The 18,504-nt window shown below is 34.8% G+C and overlaps 1 protein-coding gene across 4 annotated transcripts in view; it reads right to left on the bottom strand.

Annotated features, from left to right (window-relative positions):
• LOC128881685 (beta-3 adrenergic receptor-like) overlaps nt 1-18,504 on the bottom strand; it is a 111,730-nt gene that overhangs the window by 68,353 nt on the left and 24,873 nt on the right. The gene's annotated exons all lie outside the window — the stretch shown is intronic.

The raw sequence follows: 18,504 nt of genomic DNA, 5'->3' as shown, positions 1-18,504 counted from the left end.
ACAACATTTTTATACTCTTAAAGGTTTGAAATTTTACTTTTTAAAAGGATGAAATGTGTTTTCGATGTAGCGGTTCTAGGGCGAGTGCCGCGCTGTCTCCCGCAGTCTTTTCGCCGGAAGGCACCCTTGGCATTCCCGTTTACATGGCCAGATCCGTGATGCACGAACTTCTTATTCTTTAAACTGTCACCACGGCGTCGAATCGCTGTCGTCTTTAACGCCCTTCCCATTTTAAACAACTCGGTGTTCGTGTTCCGATAACGTGCGACGGGAATTCAAAAATTTTCCTGAAAATTATATATTCCGTTTACGTTTGATCGCTGCGATATACACGGTGTCTCGCGTGAATACGTATAGGTTTTGTCGACGTGTCCTGTGACTAAAATTGAGAAGAAAATGGTACGTAAACGCGAGTCTTTGAGTTTACTGAAAGCTTGCTATACGCCTGGGAGGGCTAAAAATAAAGGTTGTATGTCATGATTGAGAATTTCTCTCGCCTGTGCCAATGATTTTCTGAAATGATTTTTACAGACTAGTTAAAGAATACATTTTAGGAACAGATTTTTAGAGTTAAGAAGTGTCTAAAAATAATAGAGATACAGCGGTCCTAGGGTGTATTTTGAAAACCTCGTCACAGCGAAAACATTAAGTGTCGAGATAACGATAAAAACACAACTATGTCACGCGGTAGGGTAGGGTTGGAGCGATACCGACCGCTTTAAAAATTGAAATTAAATCCGTAATTACTAACACTGTGAAAAAAAAACCTTACCCTTATAATTGCCGCAAACGAGGATTGGACCCTTGAGAACAACCTATTAACGTGTTAACCATCGCACGCATTTTTTCAAGATGTACTCCGGTGCCACGCTTACTTTGTGCCATACTTTTAAATACGTTCTCATTTCTTGCGCAGAGTCATAAATAATAAGGTAAACGTAAATTTGATTGGCTTTACAACTATCTAGAACTATACTTTCGTTCCATTCAATTTCATCTATAAACATCAAATTGTGTTCGTTTCTATATGAATGTTAACCAGAATTAAGAAATGATATTTATTAGAATTATAAACTGATTAAATATTGGCAAAAGATAAAAATTGATTGATTACCGGAATAATGTTTATTCGCGCTTTCACGAGTCCGTATTTATCTATACGACACTGTCTTTTAATTTTCAGTCACAAACCATGCTGGTAAAGTTTGTACGAAAACATGTGGGACATCTGCATAATCGGATACTGTATAATCAAACTGAAATGATATGACAGATCCAATCGCGGAGATCGACCACGCGTTATGTCTGTTATTAGTAGAACGCCGAAATTTTCTCCTCCTGGTTGACGTTGACCAAACAATCATTCAATTTATTGTTTACTGGAATTCTCTTCGTGACTATCCAATGTATTACATAAACGTAACATCCGTGTTGTCAAGAACGTTCATCTTGCCAACATAAATTTGTCTTTAAGGCTGTTTAAAAGTCACATTATTACAGCCTATTAATTGTGACGTTCAAAAATTATTAAACTATGTTATGCATGATATCATTCGAATCTAAAATAATGTAAATAATAATATAAAACATTCGATTCCTTCGTTTATTTTATTTGGATCATAAGAGAATTATGGCAGAGGTAGCTACATAATTACAAATCGCTAGACGTTGCCTCGTTTGCACCCCAATCGCTAAATCCTACACATAATCCGTAATAGCTATTCAGGTCTCGATTCAGTCACAAATTCTGCTATACCTAAATAGCTCCGCGCTGTTTGCTTTCGATACGTCTTTAAAAGTGTCACCTTTAATACGTACATTTGCATATATCCGAAGTGATACAACTCGGAAAATAAGTATTTTCGCAAAGATGAATTATTTGCGAGCTTAGTAGCAAAGTATTTACTTAACTAACAGTAATAGAGAAACATTTACTATATAAATAATATTTATTAACAGAATCAGCTGAATTACACATTTATCGGAAAGAATTTATAACTATTTCATTAAATAACAAATTTTATCTGTTCTACTCGATTCTCAAATATTTGATCCTATAGATATTATACCCAAAATTCTATGATGAATTAATTTGTATGTAACATAAATGATCCGTTTAAAGAAATAGCCCAAGTACTATTAACTCGCGGATGCATTATTGCATTAGCAAAAGAAGTAGTGCCATAAACAGTTAGACATTGATGGACAGTCGTAGTCGGCCTCGTTTTTTACCATTTTCTTCTACAGACACTAAGCCAGATATGATCTGATCATATTACGAGAGTCACCCTGTATAGATACCATTCTGTTCGCTATCTGTCATATAAAAGGTCCCTCGGCGTCATAAAAACCGCAAGAAAACTTTCATTGCTACTCTAATAGCCACAGAGACATATCCGGTAACACCTTAGGGGGAACATCAAGTATAACGCAAATCAATAAACATATGTTTTACGACAGAAATTTAAGAAATAATTATTCGAATGTTACCTTGCTTCTACATAAAAATATGTTTAACGTAATTGTTGTTTTATCACGTTACATGATGATTTTCAACTATAATTTCAACCTTCATAATTTTCCCAACCTTCATTGTTCATATATTTTATGACTGAAATTTAAGAAATAATGTTTGAAATGATAGCTTGCTTGTAAAAATATGTTTGACGTAAACGTAGTTTTGATCAGGTTATATAACGATTTGCAACTATAATTTCAACCTTGTTCAGTATGTTAGTATTCGTAAATTAATCACGTGTATATTTTTAAGTGAGAAGAATTTAAGAAACGGGGAATTACATTTTTTGGTGTATCGTTTTCAATTATTATGAAAAAGTTTTCACACTCACAAATGATAGATGTGTTTTATATTAGGGTTAGCGAGAATCCGAATTTCTTTCTAATTTATTTCTTCGTAAACGTACCACGATACGACCATTACACTCGGATCTTTTAAGCATATATCCAACGCAGAATGAAAAAGAAAAATTAATCTCTCTCGTTAATTCAATCTTCTTATTCCAAGCCATAAAGTATCTTTTTCTCTTTCGTGGCTTTGATAGAATATATACTAAAAGAGGGCTAGAAACAATGATCGTAAAACGAAGTCAATAGTGTATAAACAAATAAATTTCAAAAGTAATTAGGCCATCACGTACCAAAGCCAAACAACATCTAACTAAATTATTTTCAAGCAATTACTTTGCCCGTAGAGCAACGCAAATCCCATGAATCTTACTCGCGTTGCGATAAAACTCATTTAGAACATTGCGCCAAGTGGTAGCTACTTTAACAATGGGTTAGAATCACAAAAGTCGTAGGGAAAGTTTCCAAGACATAGTCATTTATGTGCTCTGATATCTCTCAACTATTGGTTTGCATAGCTTGGCGAAAATTGATGTATCAAATTTTATGTAAAAATTTAGATAAACACAGATTAACATCATCGATTGAACTGTGCCTTTCCATATTTTTTTATTATTAATATTATCGAATATAACGATAAAGTATCTTTATATTTTTTTTTATTAGCAAATTATTGATACATTTTGATTCATGTATGGTTTCTCTTCGGTCGAAATTCAGTCAAAAAAAATTAAAATATTAAAAAACAAAATTCTGAAGCCTTTTTTGAACGATCCTTCGTGTTTGCAGTGACGATCAACGCTTCAAGAAAACTATATAAATCTATAATTAAATCTAATAATACCAAAAAAGACACGTTTTCAAAGTTAGACATATTTAATGTAACGCGATTCCTGTTCGCACATTTTGCAACGAGTTGGCGCAGAGTGCAAAAGGATATATAAACTAATTTTAATAACGTCCAACTATGTATTCAGTTTTGAAGTATAACACAATTGAATCTTTAAGTTTATTTTTCTGAAAGATAGCAATGGTGTTTAAATCTTATATAAATCAGTTTCTCTTAAAATCAATACACAATATCAAGTTTACTCGGGATGACAGTGGTTATTGATTCGTCCTGTGTATGTACACTTTACCGACAACGAGCTACGTCGAGATTACTTTGTATGTTTCAGCTCGAGAATGCTGAACCTGCAACTCGAACGACACGCGTACACGATACAGTACAAAAAAAACAGTACATGTACACATATTCGTTAGGCTGCGTTAAGCTTTTGGCATATTTCGAACGTTTAAAATGAAAAGTTTCACGGTTCCAGTATCGCGAATAGCAGCAGGAATGGCATTCAAGTGGAAATCCGGTACTTCGGATAGATGGCTTTAAATGGCGCGTGATTTAAATATGCAACCGCTGAACGATCAATTCACCTCTAAATGTTTGCCAATTGTATTTATTATTCGACGCCATTTCGTTTCACCCATTTCAAGAGAATTTCAATTTGCTATTGTACGTACGTAAGTATATGACACGTTGAAATTAGCTCTTTGAGTTTTAAAAGAGAAGTTGGCCACGTTGTTGTAGAAATGTTAGTTTTGAACTTACGGACAAAAATTGGTCGCTTTTAATAGTCGAAATTCGACTTTTCTGGTTGGAGGAGGAATGGTAAGGCGTAGAGGGAGGACAGTGAAAATTTATTAGCTCCGAAGAATGGGAAAGCGATTGAATCGAAAGCAAAAGTAATACAAAGTAAGAAGAAAAGGGGCGGTGTTAAGTGTAATAATAAATCTAGGTAAGAGAGAAAGTAATAAAGGAAAGGAGACGAATAGAAGAATGAAAGGCGAAGCGAGGTTAGAAGAAAAAATAAAAGTAAGTGAAAAAAGTTGGGGATGTAGATCAGTCACGCACGCAAGCACGATTCTATAATTTTCTTAGTTCATTTGGTCTTTCAAAACTTGGTGTTTTTAATAACCTATGTAAATAATTTTTGAAAGAAATCAACAAATTGTTTAAGAAATATTTTTAAAATATATCCTTTACCTCTAATTTATCTTGTAAAATATTGATCAATGAATTTTTCAGATATTCCTTAAATAAACGAGTTTCTTTTTCTAAATTGCTTATACAGTTAAATTTGCATTTAATAAACATACAATTATACAACATAAACCATTTATTGGTTTCTACTGTTTCAACTGTTCTAGAAATCCACAAGGTATTATTAGTAGAGTTCGTCTTTAATTTTGTTCCATAAAATATGTTTAAATATTCACGAAACATTTTCATTACAAATACTCTGACCCACGGGATACGTACGTATATGTTGTGCCCTTCACAGATTTTTCTGCGTCACCGAATATGTATTCGCCGGTAGAAATGCCCTCTTTAAAAAGTAATAATTCAAAGTTTCGAATTTTGTCGCAGTCCTGTAACTGACGTATTATCACTACGGTTAATCTCCACGACGCGGATGCGAAATCAATTGTAATTTTCGACTGAGAGACAGTCCGGAAAATTAATAACGAGAACGTTGTAAATCTTTACGATTTACGACACTGTACAAAACCTTTTTTCATGGAAAACGTGCCAAACACGATATTGCAGTTAGTTTATATATGAAATTGAAATTTAATAATATATACACTTCGCTTAAATTAAAATCATTTTATTAAACTTTCACCATTTCGAAGAAATCATATTTCCTAATTTGTGTTCTCTGTTACTAATAGATTAGTAATAGATTGCTGAGAAATAAAAACATTGATTAGACCAACAACTCCCTCGCTTAGTATTGCGATTCGTATTTTAATGTTTTTGATAAATAATTTTATATATTTTTATGAATAAAACATCGGTCTTATTTTTAATTACAAATTTGGAGAAACTTGAAGCATAAAAGTCGACGCATCTATTTAATTTTCTGTAACTGATTTTATATGGACAAATAAGATTTTACTGTTATGTCGTATGATTTAATGCAGGATGTACGTACAGTAGAAATAGATTTACAATAGACTTTAGTTGTCTGTCCGGGACACAATCGCTGTCACTGGCATGTACACTTCAGTCAATCATGACATGACATGTAATTTTCACCTCGCTCATTCGATTGCCTTTTTAGTATAAAATTAGAAGACTGAAACAGGGTAACTTAGTGAAACTAGTCGAAAATAGTACCGCTATAGAACAGAAAGTAATACACATTTTCGATAGAAAATTTTGTAAATTCTAACTGATCTAATGCTTCTCTAGTTGTTCCAGTACTCTTTAACGACAAAACTGGGATAGTTAAAATATGATAATATGGCAATCAATGTACTCATACTACATAAATTATATTTTCAACAAACGAATTACACGTGAAAAATTAACTCAACGAATTACTAATTCAGTTGTTGAGATGCAGGAAAATCCTCGGGAAATTCAAAATGTAATACATTCTATATTACATCGATGTCAAGTTTGTATCAATGCAGAAGGTGATCAATTTGAAACGATGATTTACAAATTCTTAACGATCCTCGTACATTAAGAAATATTTCGTAAGTACACAGGCAAAGCAAACACAATCAACCTTCCGTATTATTCAACTTTAAATCTGCCGAACAAAGTGTTTATAAACACACTTCATATAACATTATTTTCTTGTTTTCACTTGTAGATCATGCTCCTACAAACTTACCAGAAAAGTAGTAAACTCCCTGTATATATGATATATTATCGTATATCTTTGCCAGTGCACGTAAATATAACGCAGAAACAGTTTCAGTTCGAGTGGCAGTAATTAAGAAAGACCGTAACCAGTAAATTGTATATTCTTGTAAGTTGCAGTAATATCACATTCCGTGCGTGCCAGAGATATCTGCTCGGTCGTCACAGTTTCGGAATAACAGTTTCCTACTTGAATATTGCATTAATCTCATATCCATGAATGTATGACTAATTATTCTAATTTAACTCCGACATTTTACATGCTAAGCACACACAAATTCAGTGTTAACCAGCGATGTTTCTTTCGCGAGAATCTTAACGAAATAGTTTGTACATCTTACGGTTGCAATTCGTTAAAACGATAATATGATTCCAACTACTGGCGAGGAAACAATTTATGGCAGTAGCGGTTTCTCGGAATATACATAAATGCATTTTGCATCGTCGTTTGCTTTTAATTCTGCAACTAGGACATTTGAATAAAATTTTCTATTAACGCACTGAAACCAATTACCGTCCGCGTTCTACAGCCAACGGTGTGGTACAATGAAACTTAAAGGAGTGAAATTATATTTCACGCGCAGACTTAAAATTGCGGATGTTTAATTCCCCACGTCTGAGATTAGCTACTGGTATGTCGACGATATTCTGCTCAAGTCGCAATTAAACGAGGCCAATTAAATGGAAAGAGCGATATTTAAATTAATTTCTTGAAAAACAATCGTCACCGAGCTCGATTTATTTCAGTCGCTTGCGCGAGGCGGGTGCGTTAGATAATTAAACCAGTAATACCGCGCAAATACACGGCGTCGCTCTAGTTAATTCAAATTAAAGCAAGAACGTGGTGTACGTGCGAACGACTTTGATTTCTCGTTAAACCTGTCCCGACGCAAAATACTGTTTTGCACGTCAAAAAAAAAAAAAAAGCAATTTCCAGACACGATTTATTTTTCTTATTGTAATAATATACATATATACATACAATTAAGCTATATATAAATTTTCGACTTACAAAGATTTTTATTCCAAAAAGGAGATTTATAAATTTTAAGACTCTGCTCAGTTTTGCTTGGAAATAAGTATAATATAATATTTAAATTAATCGCGGAGTTAAAATAGAAAGAATACATAATTGACTATAATTTTAACAGCGAAGAAGAAAGAAAAGGGAAGAGTAATAATACCTGAAGATATACGTATACGTTTTCAATCACTATATCGATGATTGGCTTTATTTACCAATAAAAGTTTGGAGCAATTTTCGATGGCCCTCGAACATTCTCCGTGTTTGAATTTAAATATCAAGTCCCATTGAAATCCTTTCAGGCGATTAATCGTAGCGCCGCGAGTATACGAGCTAGTACCTTCTTGACACTCGTTGAAAAGTTTCGATGGAGCAAAAAGCTAAGCCATCCCGGACTGCGCTACTTTTTGGCACAAAAGGCGCCGATCGCTCAGCCGTCCATGGCATTTGTCTGATTTGGCTCTTTACGTGTAGCTTCAAAAGGCTTTGACCGCTTTTTTTTACGCCATCTCGACGAAGATGTATCGGAGATACTTCGAGAGCTTCTACAGACCCTGTGACGTGCATATTTCTTTGAAGGTGATGTATTCTCAATAATTGATAGTAAAGGATATTATTATTCTATAAAAAGGGCTTAGCTGAATTTAATCCTGAAAACTATTAAAACAGATTGTGTGTGCATTAATAAGTTCATTTCTTACGAAATATTTTAACATTGTAGATTCACAAAACTTCGTGAAAGGAGTAAAAAATTATTGAAAACTATTCGTAGTCTCGACGAATTATCTACGAACTAATTTATTGTTATTTCTGCAACGTTTTTAAGAAAATTTGTAATTCACGCAAATATTTTTGCGCGACGAGCATTGACACTAAACCTACCAACATTTCGTTTATACCTATTTCTACCGAAATCGATCGAATGACTGGTCGTGGTGGGTTCAGTGTTAAAGGGTAAAATAAAAAAAAAATCTACATAGGACACCATACGACCGAATGAAATAAAATAAAATATGTATAAGTACACGTACCCGTTCGTGACTGAAATAGGTTAACATATGACGACGATCTCCAATCCATACTTATAAAGTGAATATTCATCCCTCTGACGCGCTTATACCAGGATTAAGTATTCATGAACTTTTAACTCGAACGATCGAGCTATAATTGGAAGACGTGCATACAAGTGAATCCCTAAGATCAATGTATTTCTGTTAATCAGTGCAGTCGTCGTTCCGATTCCGATTATTGATTTGTCACAAGTACCTCGTATCTGCATACCCAATAATCGGAGAGTCTAACGAGAGAACTCGTAACGTTAATACTACTTCACATTCGTTATTATTTTCAATTTGTATCGCCCCACGACTTGTGAGAAGCGAATGTCTTCGCTGCTACTATTCTTTAACACGATGAATGGAGTAAACTAAGAAATGGAAAATATTAATTTAATATTAATTAAATATTAATTTTAATATTAAGTTCAATTGTTCAATTGTTATATTCAATTGTTGTAATGTTCATTGAATCAGATTCTTGTCGTTAGATATATTTAATTTTTCAATCATAATTGCAGAAATTTTGTTTTATTTTTCAAACTAGGCAATATACAAAGACACAAGACTTAAATATTTTTTTATTCAAGTTTCACAATATCATTATTTTAGGCTACCTCTGAATATTGCCTCCTGAAATTTAGCAGAATATTATCGAAACGTCGAAATGGGTCGTAAGAACCGATCAAACATTTCGTCCTAAACAAACTTGTAATTAGTGGACATACCATATAATTACAAAGTAATTTCGTTTCTGAGCTTCGTCGAAACTTGTCTCAGCAATTTCGTCGTCAAAGATAGCAAGCCTCGTTAATTAAGAAAGATGACTCGAGAGGAATTCGCTTGTCACTTGTTGACGTAATATTGTAACTGAAAAAGAAATTCTTTTAAATTCACTGACTTCGGCTTAAACTTCGGTTAACCAATGACCGTCAGTTGATTTTAAAATATATTTCGCTAGTTTCAAAATAACGTCTATAAGAGATAAGCATAAACGCTGTTGTGACTTTGTACAGGTTATTTCGCAAAACGTAGTAACAAAAAATCGTTCTGTAATCAAAAGAAAAAAAAAATTCAATCGATTCTATGGAATGGAATTTTTTTTCAGTCTAGGTTTATCTTCGTGAAAATCAATTTTGAAAATTGGTACGCGTACGTTCGATGAAAATGCTTCCACTACTAATTCCGATGGTTTTTTGTGTACATTCTGTATTTGAAATCGTTTTTGCTAAATTAAAAAAAAAAGGTCAGGTATATTTTTCTATTTTTTAGTTTACATATTATTATTATTATTATTATTATTATTATTACTACTTCTAAAAGCCAGCTGTTCATGGTCGAAACGTCAAAGTTATTAATTGAACAAACGGAAAGTTAATTGTTTCTTTTTCTCGTTTTTGTTATCAACAATTAAAAGAAACGAAACGTTTCGTTGTTTCGGTAGCCATTTTCTCACATTCAACGGTCTTTGTCTGAAATCGTTGAATAATAATAAGCGCAACAAAAGGTTGAGTCGGAGCATGGTGCGTTCAGGAGAACGTCTAAATAATTTCTCAGCCGAGTCCGTAGAAAGTTGCTTCTTGGCGGGCGAGAATTCATTAAAACGGAACGCTGGATTTCCTAAAGGGAACAAAATCGTTACGGGGAATTAAGTTAGAAGTTGCGCAAAATAAAAGTGACGCGCGAGCGAGTAATTTTATGCGAGCCTGGATTATGTTAAACTAATCCGATGCAATGTAATCAAAGGGAAGCAAGATAAAAGAAAAGCGTAATTCGTCCGGCTGGACCTGACGCGACTCGCTAATTTTACGCAACGGCAAGCCCGGTGCCCCGTTCGCGTCCTGTGTAATACATGGAAAGTTTCGAGAAAGGTATGTCTCAAATTACAATGGACCCGGACCAGCCGAAAGACTTGTAATTGTCGCTCGTTTCCCGCGCATTGCGAACATTCGACAAAAACTACCTACTTTCGTATGAAATTTTCGGCAAAGAATTAAGCTTTGCGCCGATCTGTGAACTGTGAATTTCAAGAATCTCTTTAACAATACAACTTACTTATTACTTAACGTAGTTCCTGATGTAGAGACTTGTTTTTCACGTTATCGAGCCTCGATTCTCTCCACTACGCGAAAAATGAAAAGAAAGAGCGTTTTAATGAAACCAATATCTGACAAACGTACAAAGAAAATTCGATTGCTTGCTGTATGAGGGAAACGGCGGACAATTCGTTTCCGTCAGGTGCGAAAAATAAAATAACGTATCCTTTGTTCGGATCGATGTCCAGCAAGCCGTCTGCCGATGCAATCTGCGCTCGCGGAATATCCAAAGTATCTGATCCTCAAAGAATACCGCGGCTACGGTACTGATTTCACAAGATCCCGGAAAACCTGGCTATTTCCCTTCTCTACTTCTATTCGGCGATCGAGAGGAATCAGCGATGTGGAAAGTGGTCAGCGTATTCTATTCGTACAGACGTTCGCGAAAGCCCCGAATCGTTTGACCAGCAATATCGATAGACTATTTCCGTGAAACCTTTTGTGCCGGAGATAATGCGGTTAACGGATCCGTTTTGTGACCAAAGTACAATAAACAGTAGAGTAATGTATTCGTGCTGCCGATAAGGAAAGTTCGCTTTAAATGGTTTGCGAAGTGGCGAGATCAACCAGGTTCGATTAGGGTTGTTTTACACGTGTTAGGTCTGTTAAAACACGTCCGATGTTTCGCGTAAGTTCTTACACGTGATGGGATAGTTTTTAATTCGCCTAAGGCAATTTAAATTACTTGTAGTGGTACCGTGTATATGTATACTTTATTTAAAATTCTTCATTCAGTTGTCAATGCCACGAACTAACGCTAAAAGTTTAAGAAGTTGGAAAAATGTCAAATATCGATATTGCCCTCTCGGATCTATCTAAGATCATTAAATTCCTTTAAAAATAGAACATGTTTCATTCTATTCTATTAAAATGCTTGGAACGACTGTCCGTCGTAATGAGAAACATTTGAACTTTCGTACAGATGTCCGTGAATATTCTACTAATTCTAAATGAAGTCTCCGTTTCTCGAAAACCGTCGTATCGCTGAATTTCGTTTTTCACTGATTCACTCCAAATTTCAAATAAATTCTCTAAATATCGTGTAATAAATTGCTAGCAAATTGCTTTCGTTATAACAGTGGGTCATCGTCGTGTAATTTGCAGACCGCTTCCAAAGTGAACCACATTCATACAAGTTTGAAATTTCACCGGTATCCGTAACGCAGGGAATAGAAAGAACGAAGAAATTGAATTTGTTGGGCCAGAATTTGGTCCTGAATCTTCGTTTGCCGGTTGACTGGTTAAACCAATTATAAACCATCCAGGCAGTCGGGGAGATCCCTTCTCCCTAAGGGTGCGTCTACATTGCCGCAACATTTTGTTGCAGAATACACTCGAAACCATTGTCAAAGGACGATTCTAATGGGCCAATGCGCACAAAGGCGCTCAACGAGCGTGGACTGAACTTCCCTATCGACGCCAACGAGAAACGCAATCGCATGTGCTTTTTTTTGCGTTCGTGGTCTACCTGCTTTCGAGAATAGATGCGCCATTTTACGAATGTGTCGTGTGCTCGTTATCGAAGCATTCATATAGTAAAATGAATGGTAAATGTGTTTAAAAAATGACACGATTCATGTTTAATTGCTATGTGTTTCTTAATGTATCATATCAACGATAACGATCTTTAGGTTCCATTATTTTTCAAAGTAATCCCCTTGCTTTTCAGTGCACTCAGTTTAACTTTGCACAAACTTTAAAGATTTCTTTTTCAGAATTTTTACGAAATTTTTACGAAATAGCAAAGTATAAAACACGAAGCATCGACATAAATACTTTAACGACTTCAAAGTTTCAGATTTCTTTCGACTACTATCATAAGTATATTTTTCCGAGCAAGATTGGAGTAGCAGAAATGTAAAAAAAATATAATTTCCCAAAATAAACGACACGAAACCAAACGTAGAATGTGGCAATTTTTTAGTAACGTATGGTGTATTAATAAAATATTATCATACGTAAATACCATTTTCATGAATAATCGTATATCGAATTTCTATGTAATTCAATCTAAATAATATAAAAACGAAACAGTCAAGTAAACAGAAATTCGAGAATGAATATCGAACAAATTATGGTTTGCGTAATTTCTATAGTGCCACGATTTCATTTATTCCGCGCACGAACGGCAACTTACGAAGTACTATTGTACCTCCCCTTAATTGGTCAGCTCAACTCCTGAGTTCTCAGACGGCGAATTCCACCGTTGCTTATTCGGAATCCGAATTCATACGAAATGTGTACATGATTTATGCATACTACGAACATCGCACAATATAGCATCGTAGTAAATATTCCGATCTTCACCACCTGACACCATTCTCGTACAAACTAGCAAGAATTACGAGGTACGTCCCGCGAAATTGTAGTAATTGTTTGGCTCAATATTCGAATGTGTTAGTCTTTCTCTATGTGCGATTTATTACGAAGCCTTCAGCGCTCCTAGAAACGGAATGCGAGGAACTGCTGGTTTTCCGTTAGACCCTCATCAATTCTGCTTGTTCTCGTCTTAAATTATAACGATACCTAATCTTTTAAGCGGAATTAAACTCGGTGTTCATTCATTTTCGTCAGCCGTTTTAGGCTAGACGGTAATACATGTAGAATCAATCTTTTATCATCTGAAAAATAAAAATTAAGAAAAATTTGAAAGTAGACAAATGTTCTTAATGCTTAATTTCTATAGCGTCTACGTACTATATAAGATACTACATGTACGTACGTATAACAATAGTTAAAGATAGTGAATATTCAGAGAATACTTTTATTCTTCTTAAATTATATAAGGCAACTATCGATTGATTTTGAGTTTTATTCTGAAGTTCACCAAAATGCTTCAGTGCTCACGATGACACGTACAAATAAATCTTTGAAAGTGCTCGCTAAAGAAAGGTAAGCTACTCTTTAAGTTGAAAAGATAGGTTTACGCACACATGGCACTTTTAACGAGACCATGTGTTATCGTTTTTTCAAGCCAGTTAAAAATATCTGGTTTTTGTAGCAGTGACGAGTCGACTTCTATATGACCCGAGTGAGACATTACCGACATCACCGTAGGGTAGAAATATATCCGGTTTCCGCGGGAGCATTAGAGCTGTTAAACTACCGACAACGAGCAATAATTTCCACCGACCGCGCGTAATGGCAATAAAAACCGACAAGGTTGCAGAACGAACGAGATTTACAAAATTGCAGTTTTCAGCCGGGCGATATCGTGGAACCGTGAATCGTGTTTCGTTCACATTCTTCTTCATCTACAAGAAGGAGAACAGCGTGGAAAATTAAACTCTAACCTTCGGTTATTTTATCATTGCTTACATACTTATTAATTAACACGATATATCAAAATTAAATTTTTTATATGCGCACATTACTTTATACATTTTTATTAATTAACAAATAGAAGAATTTTATATTATAAAAATTTGTTTATACACGGCACTTACGGTGCTTCTTACGTCAGTTATGTCAGTTTTCATTAAGAATAGACTTAGTCGCATACACTGTTCACATGTATTTTCTTATCCTAGTACCAAGTTCACATTTCAACTCACTTCGGTAAGTAAATTATTTATTTATTTACGTACGAATGCATCTCCGCGATATGATTCCAGAGTTCGATCCAAGGAATCCATTCATTAAATTTGTCCACCATTTTTATTGCCGTCACACTGGAACAGAAATTCACTCAGACACATGCAACTCCCATTAACAAGATATTCAAGTAAAGGGATAGTGAACATGTGACCTAACTGAATTCCACTATGAAGCCGTACCATCCTTTTATTTCGAGAAATTTAATTTTCCGCATTTTCCAACGGATCGATTGAAAATTGTTTCCCTCGGACGACACCTTCCGCAATGGTATTGCTGCTTTGGAAAATATTAATGCCAAAATACGAGTGGATAAGTACCTAATCGTGCTAACGTAATTAGTGGCGACAATAAATTACGAAAATGTCACCGCAACCATATAGTTGCAACATTACCGATACTCTCAAGCTTCATAAATTAGCATTAAGTAATATTAAGCAATATTGATATTCTCAATATATCTATATTACCCCGTCCGTGTCTAATAAAATAGGAACATCAGCGCTCGGACCGAAAATTAAATTATAACAATGATCCGAGTAGAATATCGAAGTAATTAATTTTGAAAACTCGTGCACGAATTGCAAAAAATTAATCGAACTGTTTTTACTTCGACGTTATTTATGTTTTCTATTTTTCTGCTAAACAGCAGATTGGTCATTTTTCGCTCAGCGTTAGCTGCAGTGGAATCTAATTCTGTTTCATCTTCGTTCCCCGCTTTTCCGTCCCCGAGCAGTCATTCTAGTCTTTTCCTTCATTTTTATTGCTAATTACGAACGAGATGTGTCGGGATTTGGGTCATCCACTCAACTTTTGCTTGTTAGGACGCGGACGAAGGCGAACCATCGGATTCTCGCAGCCCTTCTTTTCCTCCTATATTTTTTTACATTTACATATTCCAGATATATATTGCATTATTTTTAACCCTTATTCCGTAAGCAAAGATCATTCGTGTCCGGGTGATTTGAAAAGTAAATGTACTTCATAAATCTACTAGAAAAAACCCCTGACATCTGAAGTTATTCTTAAATGTTCCATTCTAAACTAAATTCGGAAGATTCGAAGAGTATATAGGAACTTTTTCAGACTTTTTTTAGAAAGACATATATACAATGGAAAACCCTGGTTAATGATGAATATTTATGTCGTCAATAATCAACCCTTCGCATCGACAGCTTATTCTCAAGAATTTCCATACAAACACTACATGTATATTATTCCTTTTAATGAAACTACTAATTAAAAACTCACCAAATATCAGATAAGAAACTCACAGTAAATAAAAAAATACATTCGTGCTAAGCCAATAAATTAATAATAATAGTAATAATAACAATTAATAATAATTATTACGATAATTAATAATAATAGTTACAAAATTACGAGAATGGTTTCAAATACTTCTCACGTAAATTTATTGTATCTATTGCATCAAAACTATTGTTTTATGTCTTTGAAGACACAGCTTCCTTAAGAACAATGTTTTCATTGAAATAATTATTTACCCTTACAGCAGGCGGCTCAGTATCGTAGGTGTTAATTTAGCCAGATTTTGAGCATGGTGAGCAGGAGGTACAGCGGCACAGGTGTCTGTTTTCGTGACGCAAACGCACCTCCCGGTCCTACCAGGATTCCGTGTGTGGGGAATTCAACTTTATCGCCACCTGGTGCGAAGTTTGTGGACACATGTATACAACTATATCATCTATTTTTCTATCGAACGTTTAGCAGTTGGGCCTTTTCTTACTTCTAGAAATTAAAGCGGTTATAATTCATTTCCAAGCATAAGGTGACAAAAATTCTTCCAGCGAAAAAGTTGAATTCTGTAAGGAGAACTAACTTTGGATAATGTAATCAATTGTTTTTACACGACTGTACATTGTGCATCTACCGAGTTGGTAGCGACTGTGTCGTTGCGTTAATTAACAATCTCTTTTAGAATTCTGTGCTTACTGTTCGCGAAAAACAATGTTACCTTTCGCAACGAACACCTGTATCCCGTTCCTCTTCTCGTCCGCGGAGTTCACAAACATTCTCACGACAACACGCGCGGTTAGCTCTTTCTTCGAGTGTCTTTACGTGCATTGTTCGCCTGCATCGTTCCAGTTTGTTACGCGATGCAAACAGGGAACGAAAGTATATTCACTCGCGAAGTCACACATATTTTTCACTCCGCCAATGACAACCCCGAATCAACACAGTATCGCATTCCCTCTAATCGTGGCCGGTTAAAACACGCACGGAAGAGGCTTCGTTTAAACTTAGACCAAAGTTCTCGAGTAACTGAATAGCAGAGTCCGTCTCTTGATACCACGTAACATGCATTACCGTTTGCAAAATCCACGAAAGTCACGTATTCTCTGCAACGAGCAGATAATGTTACAGCATAATTTCAGCGAGAATTCGATTTCAATAACGCTTCGGTCGTTGTCAGACTGAGCTCTTGGTGCAAATCCCTTTTTTTGTTCGTGGTGTTGAAGGCCACGATATACGCAAAATATTTCTTTTTTATAGTTTTCACTTCAGAAATTGGAATTTTTCAATTAGAGGCTTTATTATCGCATCGATTGCCATATGTTCGTTAGCCAAAGAGAGATATAAAGGTTAAATTTGATGATAGGGGAACGGAGGGTAGCACCGGTTAATTTTTTTGTTTTTGGTATTTCGCATATAACAACGCAAATAAATACAGGAACAACTACTTTAAGATAATTCGAGGATTTTTATTTTACGTAATAAACAAATAGAAACCTAAATATTTTTACATTTAATATAAGCTACATTAAGTGGTTCGGTCTAGACAGCGGCGTGAAAAAAATGGTTACTTTATATAATTTTTATTTTCGGTAGTTGATTATATTTTATAAAACAAATAATACTGAGACATTATACAATCCTTTAACTTTATTTGACATAAATTTTAGAACAAAATGTTTATTGTAGATAGAGTTATTGCCATATTTGTTGAACCCTGTTCCGCAAGTAGTGCATTGCGGTGACCATCGTAACTTTTTACAGGTGCATCAAAGATCAATCCAACAAATAAAAACCATTAGTTCGATAGTTAATCTAGATGTGGTTTATATATTAAAGTATGCAGTCAAATATATATAAGAAATAAAATATTGTTTATGTTATGGAACAAAACTTACTCATAAATCCTGTGTACTCCCAAAAAATGCTTACTCGTCAAAGGGTTAATAATCATTCTTTTTATTATGTATTAAATCACCAACTTTCTAGATTCTCAACCTGTAGTTCATTGCAATGAATACAGTTGTCTAATGAACACAGTCTGATATTAGATCTCGATGCTTGACGTTATGTTACTATTTCATCCCTTATTGTATCGCACAACAATTTTCACCACCCTATAGACATTTTGTCGAACTTCTCTAAATTTTCAATATTCGTTAATGTCACCAAGGGCACGTAACATATATTATCGCAAATAGCATTTGCTAAAGCACTGGAAAGTCACGTACTGTAAACGAAGACCAGATAATGTGATAGAGACATAGTTACAGTAGGAATGCAATTGTAACTATTTTTCGAATAATACGCGGATCGCAATAATTACGAGTGGCTTTCTCTTTATGCGATATTTAATATGATTTATAACCCTATCTTGGGTTAAAATACCATGAACGTGAGAGACACGCATTTTAAATCGCCCTATACATACATGACCTTATCTGAAAGTTTCTTTCAATATGCTAAGGCAGCTTTTCAAGCCATTACAGCAACTCTTAACTTACGATTAGCTCTCTTCTTTGTCTGTCGGGTCGGAAATATTCTTCTTATGCGTCTATAATCCTTGACATTCTATGAAACAAAGGAGAATGCTAACTTGAAGAATCGGTTGAACGTACTTATATACGTGTCTTGGCACTATATTATTGGAGTTAGGGATAAATTGGATTACAATAAATGGAAATCCTATTTCTTTATCGTATTTGAAAACTTTCATAATTCTTCCATTCACTGAAATCTTATTAAGAAAATATGCAATAAGTAGTTTACGTTTCGTGTTCTTATTTGACTCCTTATTGTTGGGTATGGGAGGCGCGGATACTACACTCGGCTATCCTGAATTGACATTCATTCGCCCTCGAATGTCCGTTTTCTCGGGTTTCGCGTCTCGACAACAGTGCGCGC

This window comes from Hylaeus volcanicus, chromosome 1, assembly GCF_026283585.1.
Source record: "Hylaeus volcanicus isolate JK05 chromosome 1, UHH_iyHylVolc1.0_haploid, whole genome shotgun sequence".
In the NCBI taxonomy this organism is placed as follows: domain Eukaryota; kingdom Metazoa; phylum Arthropoda; class Insecta; order Hymenoptera; family Colletidae; genus Hylaeus; species Hylaeus volcanicus.
The sequence above is the reverse complement of the archived record's forward strand: the minus strand, read 5'-3'. Positions and strand labels throughout refer to the sequence as shown.